Source organism: Dermacentor variabilis, chromosome 8 (assembly GCF_050947875.1).
Source record: "Dermacentor variabilis isolate Ectoservices chromosome 8, ASM5094787v1, whole genome shotgun sequence".
Classification (NCBI taxonomy): Eukaryota; Metazoa; Arthropoda; class Arachnida; order Ixodida; family Ixodidae; genus Dermacentor; species Dermacentor variabilis.
The window spans coordinates 131,833,431-131,847,218 of record NC_134575.1 but is presented as its reverse complement, the minus strand read 5'-3'; positions in this window follow the sequence as shown (position 1 = coordinate 131,847,218).

The following is a 13,788-nucleotide window of genomic DNA, read 5'->3' as shown; positions in this document are numbered from 1 at the left end:
TTTTTGCTAAACTAAACGCTGTTGGCGTGTGTGGTCCAGCACTTTCCCTAATTCGTAGTTATTTACATGATCGAAAACATATCGTCTCTATTTCTGATACACATTCGCGTGCCAAACTGACTAACATAGGGGTTCCACAAGGCTCAATACTAGGACCAATTTTATTCCTCGTGTACATCAATGACCTTCCAGAATACATTACACATTCCAGTTGTATTTTATACGCTGACGACACAACAATTTATTCTTCTAACACTTCCTTGGAATCGCTAATATCTTACCTTAATGCCGACGTGGTTAAAATCGTTAATTGGTGCAGAGATAATATGCTCAGTATTAATGCTACTAAATCGAAATTTGTAATTTTTTCATCCGCGCAAAAAAGTGTACAGGAGAAGCCATGCATTAACATTGGTCCGACTTCGCTTCAGGCTGTTGACCATGCAAAATTTCTTGGAGTTGAACTGGACAATCATTTGAAATTTACAAATCACATATCCTTATTAACGCGTAAAGCAGCATATGGTATCAGAATACTAATCAAAGTCCGCCCCTATTTTCCTATACGTATATTAATTTCACTCTATTACGCATTTATTCACAGCCACATCTCTTACTGCATTTCTTCTTGGGGTAATACTTACGCAACTCACTTGGCTCCCCTGCAACACACACAAAACCAAGCTTTGAGAATAATAAGTTACAGCCATTTTTCATGTAGTGCTCTGCCATTACTCCGCACATATAATATTTTGTCCGTAGTGGATTTAAATAAATGTTGTCTTAGTGTACTGACGTATAAATTTTGTCGAGGAGAATTACCAATTTCGTTGATATCAAAAGACCAAACCCCCCATTTCACTGGCACTCGATTTTCACACCATAATAACTACCTCCTACCGAAACCAAGGACTAACTACGGCAAACTTACTGCGAACTTTTTGGCAACATCAATATGGAATTCACTACCACCCTCCATTAAATCATCTCCTTCCATTCATTTATTTAAGAAGAAAATTCGTCACCACTTCTTGGGAAAGTGATTGCGCTGTATATTTTTTACGCTTCTGTATGTCGAATAATACTCCTTGGATCTGCTTTTCGTGTTTATACTTTGTTGTTATTACTATGACTCGACTTTGTTTGTTAATACTTTCTGTTCCTAGGATTGCTACTGCTGTTGTTAACCGCATTAAGTAAACTTTTTCTATGTATTTTTTGTTGGAGGTCCCTCCTCAGTCTTTGACTATGGGACCTCCTAGAGTTGCTTCTGTAAAACATTTCAAACGCTCAATAAACTGAAACTGAAACTGAAACTGAAACTGATGTATCAAAAGCATACGATTCTGTAGAACATTGTATTCTATTCGATAAGCTTCAGCCTACGAATTTCCCAAGATATATAACCGCTTGGTACCATGCATTTATAAGGGATATAATGTTTTATTGTTACCAACATGGTATTTCGATGTCCGAACACAAGCAGACAAGATGTGCATGACAGGGTCCTGTTCTTTCCCCTATATTATTTAACATTTTGCTAAGCACAATACTTTTGTCTAGGGAAGTACATTCCGGAAGTACATGTTTATGTTTATGTGGATAACATCGTACCTTTTACATCCGCAAATGATATGCATTCGCTATAATAGTCATTGCAAAATTCCTTAGGAATGCTCGAGACATGGCTAAACGGGTTATGTATGTCGTTAAATATTAGCAAAAGTGGAGCATTAGTATTACTATTAACTGCCCAGCTGCATATATCTTAACAATTACGAAAGGAAATCATTCCTCAAGTTCACGGAGAAAGTACTTTGGTGTTGTTTACGATGACAAGCTCATCTGGCGTAGCTACATTGACCATATTAAAACAAAGGCAGAACGTGCCGTACCTATGCTCCGTCGGCTCAGCCACCATCGCTCTTTACTACGCAGGGATGCCTTACTGATGATATATAAAATGTATGTTAGGCCCCATATTAGAATTCGATTGCGTAATATTTTCCGGTGGCCCCTCCTAAAAATTTAATTTCTCATACTTTTAGAAATAGAAGCTCTACGATCATGCCTCGGGATACCTAGATTTGTAGCCAAGGTTGTTTTATATCAGGAAGCTCATTTACCCAACCTAGACTGTAGATTACGCATGCTAGCGGTTCATACATATTTAAAAATGTGACTTTTTAAAAAGACGTACGCATTGTGCATTTATCACTGAACCGTCTCAGTTTGTTCAGGTATCGTGGTCAAGATTCCACAGTCCTCAGATAATATTCGTGCAAGCACAGTTAGAAAAATTGGATGTGTCCATACGCCAAGTTTGCCATTGAAATGATGCCTCAACAGACCTCAAAATTGAATTCTAGCACATATTTCCAAATCATACCAAACTATTAGCAAGGCGATATTTAATTAATATCTTACAGGGCCACCAGCACTAGCTAACCACTGACAATGTAATAGTTACTGACGCTCCTGTGTGCAATGAGAAGGCAGGAGTGGGGATCTTCTCTGAATCTCTTCAATGGTTTTACTCCCTTCGCCTTCCCGACTTCACGCCCCTATTTCAGGCAGAATTATTAGCGATTATGTTAGCAATACGAAAGCTCCCCCAAAATGACCCATAAGCTTCTATTGTGACGGACTCGCCATCTGTATGTACTATTGGCCAAAAAAGTAAACGGACCACGGCTTAGGCGGCCGGAGCGGCTGCGGGGCCACACCAGGGCGCTGCTATCTCGCTCCGCGCTGACGGCGAGAGTGCTCCGAGTGACGCCAGACTTCGCCCTCACTCTCACGGGGTGCCTCATCATGCTTGATAAATTTCTAGTGCACCGTTCGGTTGCACTGCTGCAGACGGTCGCGACGAAGCGGACCATGCATCGCCAGTAATCCAGCACATGGCGCTGTCGTGCTGTAGCGGGCGGCAGCAGGGCATCAAACCGCGGCACTGAGAAGGAACGAAAACCCATTCTGATTGTTGTTTTGCTTATATTAACCTTGTCTTTCATATTAGTGCATGTCGCCGGCGTCAACCACTGCTCGATTTTAGGCAACATCGCGCAAGTAGCCGCAACGCCGGCTACGGTAACGCGCGCTCTTTCACGTAGGTGCGATAGAGTGCGGGAAGCGCTGCACGCACGCACGGACGTCCGAAGCTACAGCGGCGGCGCTCTCGATGCCAAGGCTACTAAGCCAAATCATCGCGGTCGGCGGCAACTTTTCGTCGCACTGAGGACCCCTTCAAGCCATGGAATGCTTCCGTAAATAAACTTTCACGACTGACTAGTTTTTCCGATTCGTCGTCCCAATTATCTCTTCCTGGCCGTACTTGTGTAAAGTTTCATAATGGCCTACGCATTGTAGTAGCTAATTAAAGCAGTTTTCAGAGGCGTTGCTGATATAAATATTGAACGCATTGCTGGAGACAAATCCGGTAAAGTAATCTCGACAGAAAATCCGTGCCCTCAGTAAAGCTTGGCACCTGAAACTTATCACACCGGCGTGAAAGAGCGCCTATCACCGTAGCCGCCGTTGTGGCTACTTGCGTTATGTTGCCTAAAATCGAGCAGCAGTGGACATCGGCGACATGCACTAATATGAAGGTAAAGGTGAATATAAGCAAAACAACAATCAGAACGAGCCTTCGTTCCTTCTCAATGCCGCAGTTTAATACCCGACGGCCGTCCGTTACTGTGCGACAGCGCCATGTGCTGGATTACTGGCGATGCACGGTCCTCTTCGTCGCGACCGTCAGCACCAGAGTAACCGAACGGCGCACTAGAAATTTATCAAGCGGGATAAGGCCCCGCGTGAGAGTGAGGGCGAAGTCTGGCGTCACTCGAGGCACTCTCGCCGTCAGCGCGCGCAGCGCGATAGCAGTGCCCTGGTGTTGCCGCGCAGCCGCTCCGGCCACCTAAGCCGTGGTGCGTTTACTTTTTTGGCCGATAGTACATCACTTACTGTATCTTTAAATTTAAGAATTCAAAGAACATTTCGTTCGATGGTACCTCCGTACTTACGGAAAGCATGTTTGCTTGGGTACCTAGACATCGTGGGTTGCACTTGAATGAAATGGCTGATTCACTCGCACGAGCATCCTTCAACGGCCCTATCATATTTGTATTGCCAACATTAGCTTATGTCACCGAGGCTAGGTACAGAAATTTCTCTATATCTCAAAACCCTGCAATATCTATGCTAACACCGCCTTCTGAATTCCACCATCTTGGCTTCCCATGGAGTATTAATTGGTGATCTTCAAGGCGAATGGAAGTTTCTTTTACAATATTGAGATGTCGTATAGATCCTCTAAATGTTTACTTACAGGGGTCTAGTCTTACACAGGTATAGCTTTGGAGCTGAAACTATCGGACATTATTTTCTCTGGTGTCTGATTTATTAAACTTGGGCTATCGCTAACCGCGCCAAACATTCTTACTTTTGGAGCGACTTCACTGGGATCCAGCCACAGGGATGATTTTCTTGCAGTTTACAGTTTTATTAGAGACACAAAAAGAGTACATTGCTGAATTTCTAAAATTATCAGTAATTTCTATTATTTCTTTTCTTTTCGTTAACTTATTTTATCAAAATTCTTTACAATATCTTTATTACACTTCTAAATTACAGTTCTGTAGTCCCATGCTCCACTATTCAAATTTGTTCCGCTTTACTTCTAAACATACAAGAAACCGCCTGCTTTTTGGCCAATCCCCAATAGTGGGTATGCGCCGCTGTTTGAGATACAAGACAAGGCAAAACAAGCCTGCGTGGAGGAAGGAGTTCGCCAGTGCTCCAGGCGCAGGAGTGAAGTCGTGGGGCGTCAGGCCCATGCTTTGTGCCCTCTACTGTACCAGGGCTACCTTCCAGGGGCATATCATAGCGTTCTCATGAACCACGTTCTCACGATCGCACGCAGGGAGATGCCAAGCGACGTCGGGAAAATGAAGTCCATGCGCCGTGAGGAGAGGTGACACCATTTGACATCGTGTCCGGCGTCGAGACCTCTACCGTGCCAAGGCCACCTGCCCTTGTTCTCACTGTCGCGACCGGACTGACTACTTCATCACTGGATCCCGGTTGTTCGCCTGAGGGTGACCAGGATTTTTCTTCAACAGTGCCTGTCTTCAGCACCGCTTCTATGCTCCGAGGGCTGCCTCCGTCGCCACCTCATGTTCATCTCGGAACTCCACTGCAGACCATGAAACTGTAGGTGTTTTCTGAGTTTGACACTTTCATTGGGCGCATAATTTTTTGTGCATGTGTTTGAATAGTTTTTAGAGTTTCTGTTCCTCTTTTTGCTGGATGTTCTTAAATGAATGGCTTGCAGCGTGATAATGAACGACTTCGTTACTTGATGGCTGAAGCAGTCTCTCAGCCAGGATTAAATAATCGAAAGGACCTCATCACAAGGGGACAACGACGGCATGTCGACAATAAGATTACATTTATGAAGTGATGACTATAGAAAAACAGCAGCGTGACGACGATGACGCAACGAGAATGGTATGATGAAGTTTGAATGACTAAAATGGAACGACCACGACCGCATCACAACGACACTATGGCACGTATTCCCAATGACGATGGTATGACGACAATGACAATGGTATAAGGACAATAGGAGGAGCATTAGTATATGACGATTACGGTGTGAGAACGACCGCTTCAAGTGAGGTGGATGACGAAGCTAGAGTGACAGCGAAAGAGCGACTACGACAACGTTACAACTGTGGTATGGTAACGAATACCTGGCGAGTGTACCACGATAGTGGAGTGACGATGATGGCACAACGAGGGTAGTATTGCAAAGCTGGAATGACTGAAGCAACAACCACGAGCGCATTGTGACCATGACCACTTACGCAGTAGTTAGTCTTGTCGCTCACAAATCAGGTCACTGGACCGGCTAAAAACTAGATAGAAAGATAGATAGATAGATAGATAGATAGATAGATAGATAGATAGATAGATAGATAGATAGATAGATAGATAGATAGATAGATAGATAGATCATTGTCATCATCATCATCAGACTGTATTTATGACAGGACGAAGGCCTCTGTCAGAGATCTTCATTACCCCTATGTTTCGCCGACTCCAATTTGGCCCCGACAAATTTCCTAATTTCATCACCCACCTAATATTGTGTCGTCTACGACTGTGCTTCCCTACCCTTGCATTCATCGACGGAGTTCAGGTTGTGGAAGCACACTCGCTGACGACAAAGAAATATGTTGGGTGAGGAAATTAGAAAATATGTTGGTGCCAAATTGTTTCTTTCCCTCTCTGCCGCTGGCATCCATTTGGTAACCCTAATTGTCTACCAGTTACGTACCCTACGCATTACAATGCCCGCGCAGCTACATTTTTTCTCCTAACACCGACTAAAATATCATCTATCCCCGTTTACTATCTGATTCCCACCACTCACTTCCTGTCGCCTAATCTTACGTTTAACATTTAGCGTTCCATCGCCCTTTGCGTGCATGGTCCTTAACTTACTTTCGAGCTTCTTGCTAATCTCCAAGCATCTGCCCCGTATATCAGCACCGATGCAATTCAATAGTTGTAGTTGTGTTTTCAACGGCAGTCGTAAGCTCCCAGTCAGGAAAGATGGATGGATATGCTCGAAACGCCTCAAGTAGGCATAGAGTGACAATTGCATTAAAATCGGAACTTTGCTTGTTTCGCTAATCACAAATCGTTTGCCGAAGAAATGCATAGTCTCCGAAATATATCGTGCGAAAAGTTTAAAGTATTCCTTTAAATATTGCGGCAGAACTCTTCTAAAGATGACTGTCGATGGTAATGCGATTAGCATTCGAGCAGCCAAGCGATGCACCATATTTCTGAATTCATGTTCATTTATCATCTGTAGTTGTCACTTCAAGACACGTTGCTTCACCTATATTTGAAATATTCCGTAATACTACCATGTTACCATTGCAATAACTTGCCAAGGTCACCCATGAACACGGTGGCTTAACACAGACTATGTGCCGTTGACAAACTGATTACACTGGAATGACGATGAAGGCGTGGCGTCGACGAAGCACTATAACCGGCATGACGGTGACGGCATGACCGTGATGAGGTGATTCCTAAATGGCAATCATGGTATAATGACGACGGTGGGGACATGGGGATGACGACGAGTGGACGATGACAATGGTGCGACGATGACAGTATAACAGGGTGGAGAAATTGAAATGACGACGATGGCACAACCAGGCCGGCATCACGTCGGTAGGACTACGGGTACATGATGGCGACTCTGACAACCATGCAGTAACCACTGAATGATGACATACAGCACAATGATGTAGTACCGACGCCAATGGATTTAAGAAGCTGGCATAATGATGACGGAAGGACAGCAATAGGATGGCGTTACTGAACTGCTGACAACGGTATAACGACGACTGCAGGAGGAGATTTGGACGTTGAATTTCGTATGACGACAAGAACATGATGACGTTGGCATGCATGACGACGACTACATGACGGTGATGACATGACAATGGTATGAGGACAATAAAAATGTACGTGAGTGTTTGAGTAAAATGGCGTCCGAACGACTGCATCCGAAGACTGTATGACAAGGATGGCATGATGACTGCGGCATGTCAATTCGGATAATGAAGCTGGAGTGACGACGTTTGCAGGACCACAATGGCACGATGACGATGGTAGGACAACAAACGCATAATAGTGTCCGTCTGTAGACGGTGCAGTGATGACGATTGCATAATTACGCTGGATAATCACGATTAAACGATGACAGCCTAATTACTACAGAGTGACGAAAAAGACTGACGTCGGTGGAGAGACACTGGCAGTATGACGACGACGCCATGACGACAATTTGATCAAATCAGTGAAGTGATGGCGGTTGTAAAGCGAGAGAGTGACCACAATTACATTTCGTATGTTCACTGTAGGATGACGATGATGGCGGCATGATAAAAATTAGATTGACAAGTGTCGACTGACCGCAACGGCATCATGACTGTGGTATGACAACAAATGCATGACTACGATATAATGACAATCGGATGAGGGCGAGTTTGTTACGACCATGATATAACAACTACGTATTTGTAAAGCATGCATGACGAAGACAGCGTGACGACGATGGGATGATGAAGACTGCATGGCCAGAGGCCCTTGACGAAATTTAAATTGCGTTGATTCAATGACTGCGATGACATCATGACCATGTGCGCATATTAAGTGGTCCAGGCTGTTAGACAACTTGGATCACAGGGTTGGCACGGAGGGATGACGATGACGGCAAAACGAGAGTCAGATGAGAAAGGAGCAAGCACGACGATGGAACAACCACTACGTCATTACGACCACGAGCAGATAATTTGTAGCTCAAGCTAGCAAACGCCTTGCTTCACTGGGTCAGCGTAAGGGGATAGATATAAATATAGATCCAATAAGTCCAAAATGCATCAAGTAGCCAGGTATGCTAATGGTATTATTATTTATTTGAGCACAAAAAAGGCTATAGACTGCCGTTCTAAGAATGCTATACACGCTGTCGTCCTAGTTTTTCAGATGAAACACTGGCTTAAACAAAGTCATCTTCCTGCTAATGTCACCATACTGCCGTCATCCAATTTTCATCATGCCCGTCATTGGCATACCGTCTTTCTTTTCATCGAAGGTAATTGCTCTATGTCAATACATTGTAATCGTGCTGTCATAATTCAACTGTGATTATGCAACCGATCTCATGCCATAATTAGTTATTCCATTCTCATCATGCATTCGTTACGACACCAACGTAACGGTGCCGTCATGGCCATGATATTATTTTCATTCCAGCTTCGTCATCCCATTGGCGTCATCAAAGCGTCATACAGTCGTCGTCGCGCAGTTGTCGTTATATACTTGTCTTTCCATTGTAATTATGCCGTCGTTGTCACGCTGTCGTTATTGTAATATAATCATTAAAAAATTGTCCTTCCATTGTTGTCATGCCATCTTCATGATAACATCTTAGTCGTTCCATCCAACGTCATTCTTTCTTCGTCCTTCTATTAACGTCAGTATATATTCGTCGTGCGGTCATGCACATAGCAGTCCCTACTGAGCGAGTGCCATTACAAAGTCTGTCGATGCCAGCAACAGTGAATAATGCATTTAGCCGAGTCTATGAAAATTTCAGCCTTGTGATGAAATAAAAGTGTTTTCAGCATAAATGTCTCTCACTGCATTGCTTGAATGCTGATCACGTTATGATCTGCACTCATTATGAAAAGGGTGGTGCCAAAGGGTATTAGAAATAACGTGCATTACTTAGCCGCATATTGCTAAATTAACAATACGCTTCTTGAAGAACGGAAGGTCATTTACAGAGTCTATGTGACTATATTGTTTCCTTGCTTCGACAGCTCGTAAACACGGTATACAATGTGCTGGTCTAATTGTACTCTAGCACAGATGCAGACTGTTACCTTGCATTCATGACGTCTCTGTTACCTTTGTAATTGAGGCTCTGTTTCATAATGTTACCATGACATAACATTCGTTTTGGTTCCTTATAAAAGCACATTTTGCAGACGGCCGTCTGCGGCATTCTTTCACACATTGTACATTGTATAGAGGTCATATGCACTTACTGGCTTTACTGCCTATAACGTTTCTCATCTTAGATATTTTAAGAATATGAACTTAAGATACTATGAAAGAATACCGCCACTGGAAATTGGTTTTTATGTTTAGCCGAAAGCCTGTGTAGCAGCAAAAGTCTTTATCAACATTTCCTGAGCATCCAACAAGGTGGCTTGTGGTAATTGCCGGTGTCAGCGTGGACTATGATGAGCGTTTAATGCCTTAGCGTTTTTAGGGTAACTCACGTGCTGCCCGAGGGCTATTGAGCTTTCTATTTATGATTGTTGGTATCTCCCTATTTGTATCTATGTATCTAACTGTATTCCCGCCTGCCTGTGTAACTGGGTAGTTCGTGGTTGAATAGGCAACGCATCAGGCTGCAGTGCTTCAGGTACAGTGTTCGAAACTAACCGTCGGGCCAACTTGAGTGACCTAGAATGTTGCAATTTGCCCATATGTGTTAGTCTTCATCGAACCACTTCCAAGCCAACATAGGTCACTGTAGGTACCGGAATGGGCAGGTTCCGCTGCTCGGAAGAACCTGTTCCACTACGACTTGGAGCACTGGATATGTGCCAGCAAGTGCGCGCTGCTTGTCAATGAACGTCACTGAGATCAACTTGAATGGCTATGTACATGTCACTGGAAATGTGCGACTCTACAATGAGTAAGAACATCCTATAAATTTATGTTGTGCTCAGCGCAATCAAACCCAATTCGCAGCGGATTCTGAAGGACAGCAGCACGAATCCTTAGGCGCCTGCGGCACAAATGCATCATACATGTGGAATTTCCAATGAAGGCATTTCACGCCAAAACTTTCGCGAGCTGCCCCAGAATCCACAAGAGATGTGCCGTTCTTCAATGAACATGACGCCAACTTTGGTTTTCGAGATGAAAATTCTCAGCATTCGCAGGCCATGCTTCTCCTCTCGAAGGCCACGCGCCGACTTCTCGAGAGAACCATTACATGATGCAGCGTGACCAGAAAGAAGCGCGAGAGTTCGGCAGTCGGCGCGAAATCGGCTCAAAATGCGTTTCGGAGGTCCCGCACATGGTTGGCAGCGGCGGCGGCATGAGATAGCGCCGATCTTTTGAAGGAAACGCGGAGGAGAAATACCGTTGCAGTACACGCGTCAAACAAAACTCGTTTCCACGGTTGCATTTCCTTGTGTCGCGATAATGATTCAATGCTATGCGGATTACGGTTAACAGTTATGACGAGGTGAGCTTCACTGATCATTTAGCACTTTTTAAGCTGCCGGATTCTCTGAATGTGCCTACAAACATAAGGCACACGAAGTGCATAAACGAAGGTTTCATGCATATTGAAGGGGGAGGCGGGGGGGCAATCCAGATTGTGCAGGAGACGCGACATCTGAAAGTAAGAAATTGCGCACGCAAGCAAACGTTGATGCCTTATCCAAAACATCATTAATGCTCTCTTCACTGCGGGCGCTTTCTAATTCGGCATGTTTCTGTGGCTTGTGTACGCTACCTTAACATATGTTATTTGGAAAGGTTTACAAATTATTTGTTTCTATTTAAGCAAGAGCTTTATCAGACATGGCGACACAAATGGTTGATGTTTAAGAGTAGAATGCCCTTCTGCGGACTTTATCGGTTTGTTGATCGACAGAAATAGTTAATACAGCTTCGGCCACTTTTCAACTCCTGAATCGTGTCATATTTTTTTCGAATGTCTAGCTCCTCAAGTCTATTTGTCAATGCTGTGGTTGGAGGCCTCAAGAAGTGCTTTGGCATAGGAACGTCACGTTCGACATGATATATGGTAATGTCTCGACTGACTTGAAAGCAGTCACTAGATCACAGAACACCCGCTTACGTTTGTATTTTTTTTTTTGCGCGTGCATTTCTGCCCGATAAGGTCTTCAAGTCTCGCACACTGTAAACTTTTGTAAACTGCTCGCTTCAAAAGTGCGGAAGGCGAAGTAGGCGACTACGAAATTGTCTAGAACATTATATTTATTTTTGGTCATGACACGCCTACTTCAGTGAATAAGAAGGCAGGCAGACAGGCAGCCTGGCAAGGAGGAGAAGTGTACAGAATAAGGGTTAGAAGATTGCACGCCGACACGATGCGCCTAAACAACACAGCGACAACGGTAACAAGCGCGGACGCTGGATGCCCACACGTCACTCGTGTGTCCGTTATTTATCGTGACACCGCAGATGGCCAGTCACGCCGGACAGATCAGATCGTTCTCGTGAAAAGGCGAAGGTACTTCGCCGCGAAGAGCTGTAGTGCGTGGTGCCGAAAATGGAGCTTTTATGTAGCCGGTCCTCCAGCTTGCGCTGTGACTGTGCTGCCTCTGCCACAACGGCCTGTGCCCTTTTCTAGCCTTCGCGCAGGCGATCAGGTTCGTTTTCGAACCAACCACAAACATCTTGAACCGTCCGCGTAACATAATGACACAAGAGTTCGTTTGTCCAGAGATAACAAGATTGTACGAGCCATGTGCGCCGTGTGATACCACCAGCGCGTGACAACCGATTAGCGGTAACATGATGGCGTTGCGGAAGCAACCTATCAAAAGCGTAGACACATGCCGAATGTAATATTACCAGCACCCGACAAGGAAAACCCAATATAGCAAAATGATGTTGCGTTAGCGTCTGAACACTCTGGTAAAGAAACAGACCTGCCAATATATATACAGGGAGTTTTTATTTTCTTTAGCTGCACCAAATTTCTAAAATAGGAAAAATATAAATCACGATAATTTTATGTTTACCATTCCAGTGTTAAGATTGGCGGCCTCTAGATAAAGAGAAATTGCCGCACTTACGTGCGTACTTAGCGAAGTTACCGTAAATACTTACTAATTATCAACTATACGTGGCTAGAGCAAATGAGTATATTGGGGCCCGTCTTCGACAATGCCTATCCCGACGATGAAATTTTTAATAGCGAATTTTATGTAGGAGCTACGCGAACAATTAGTTCCCCCTGACAGGCTCCTTGAAACCTAAACCGAAAAAAAGGCGTCAGCTGCTAGAACACAAGCTGCTGCCGCCCTATGCAACCTATATATATATATATATATATATATATATATATATATATATAGGGTGTTTCAGCGACCTTTAGCCTGAGTTTAAGAATATACCGATGCACTCAGGCATCGGTATAAAAATATACCGATATACCGATGCAAGACGTGACCAAATGCATTTTGCTCACTTTTGTATGGCGTGTGTCATGCAATTTTTTATGCTTCCGGTTCGGATGCGAGCGCACGTCTTTTCCTGAGGCTCCGTTTCTTTTCGACAGCTACACGTGTTGTTCGCGTCTCACCATCTTCTGTCGCACATCCTCTTCATCGGTGTCGCTTCGGCCACACGTCGAGACAAGCCTCGGAAAGGTGCGTTGCTTTCTGGCCGTTTTACGGCCGCTTTTACGCGCCAGCGGGCGGCCTTGCTAAGCCTAATGCATGGCCACGACTGCGTTGATGACCGAGCCCGGGTCATCGCAGCTACCTCCATCTGACGACCATGAACAACGCCAGGGACAATCAGCTTTGATGACGCCTGCCCAAGACTGCGGCCAGGAAGCGGCTACGCCACGTCCCGAAGGCGTTCCGGAAGCGTCTACCACAGAACGCTCTGCTGGGATGCATGAAGAACGCTGTGGGCATGCTACCGCTGTCCAACCACATAGACGCGAACGCCAAAGACGAAAGAACAATAGGGAACCGAACGAACGCAGCCGCAGCCGCCACCGTCGTGATAGAGACCGCTCTGCAAGTCTGTCAACGACGGCCAGTGCGGTATCGAAACTAACGCGGCACGACTCTTTCACGTCATCGACCTACGAATACGCGTCCGCCCCTTCCAGTGACGAAGACGACATGCAAACACAAGCACCACCGACATCCTCAAGCCTACAGTCTGATGTGACAACGCCACGTCAAGCAGAGACTGCATTGCACGCGTCTCAAGAACTGTTTTCATATCAAACTCAACTGAGAAGCTAGAGACAATTCGAGACGCCGGAGCCCTCTCCTAGGACGCGTTTGAAGATTATGGTGACGAAGGAGTGTGGAAAGTGCAACGCCGTAAGCACAACCAAACGCGGTCCGAGAAGGAAACACCGCCAGAAACTTTTGTGCTAGTCGTGAAACCACGGGTAAA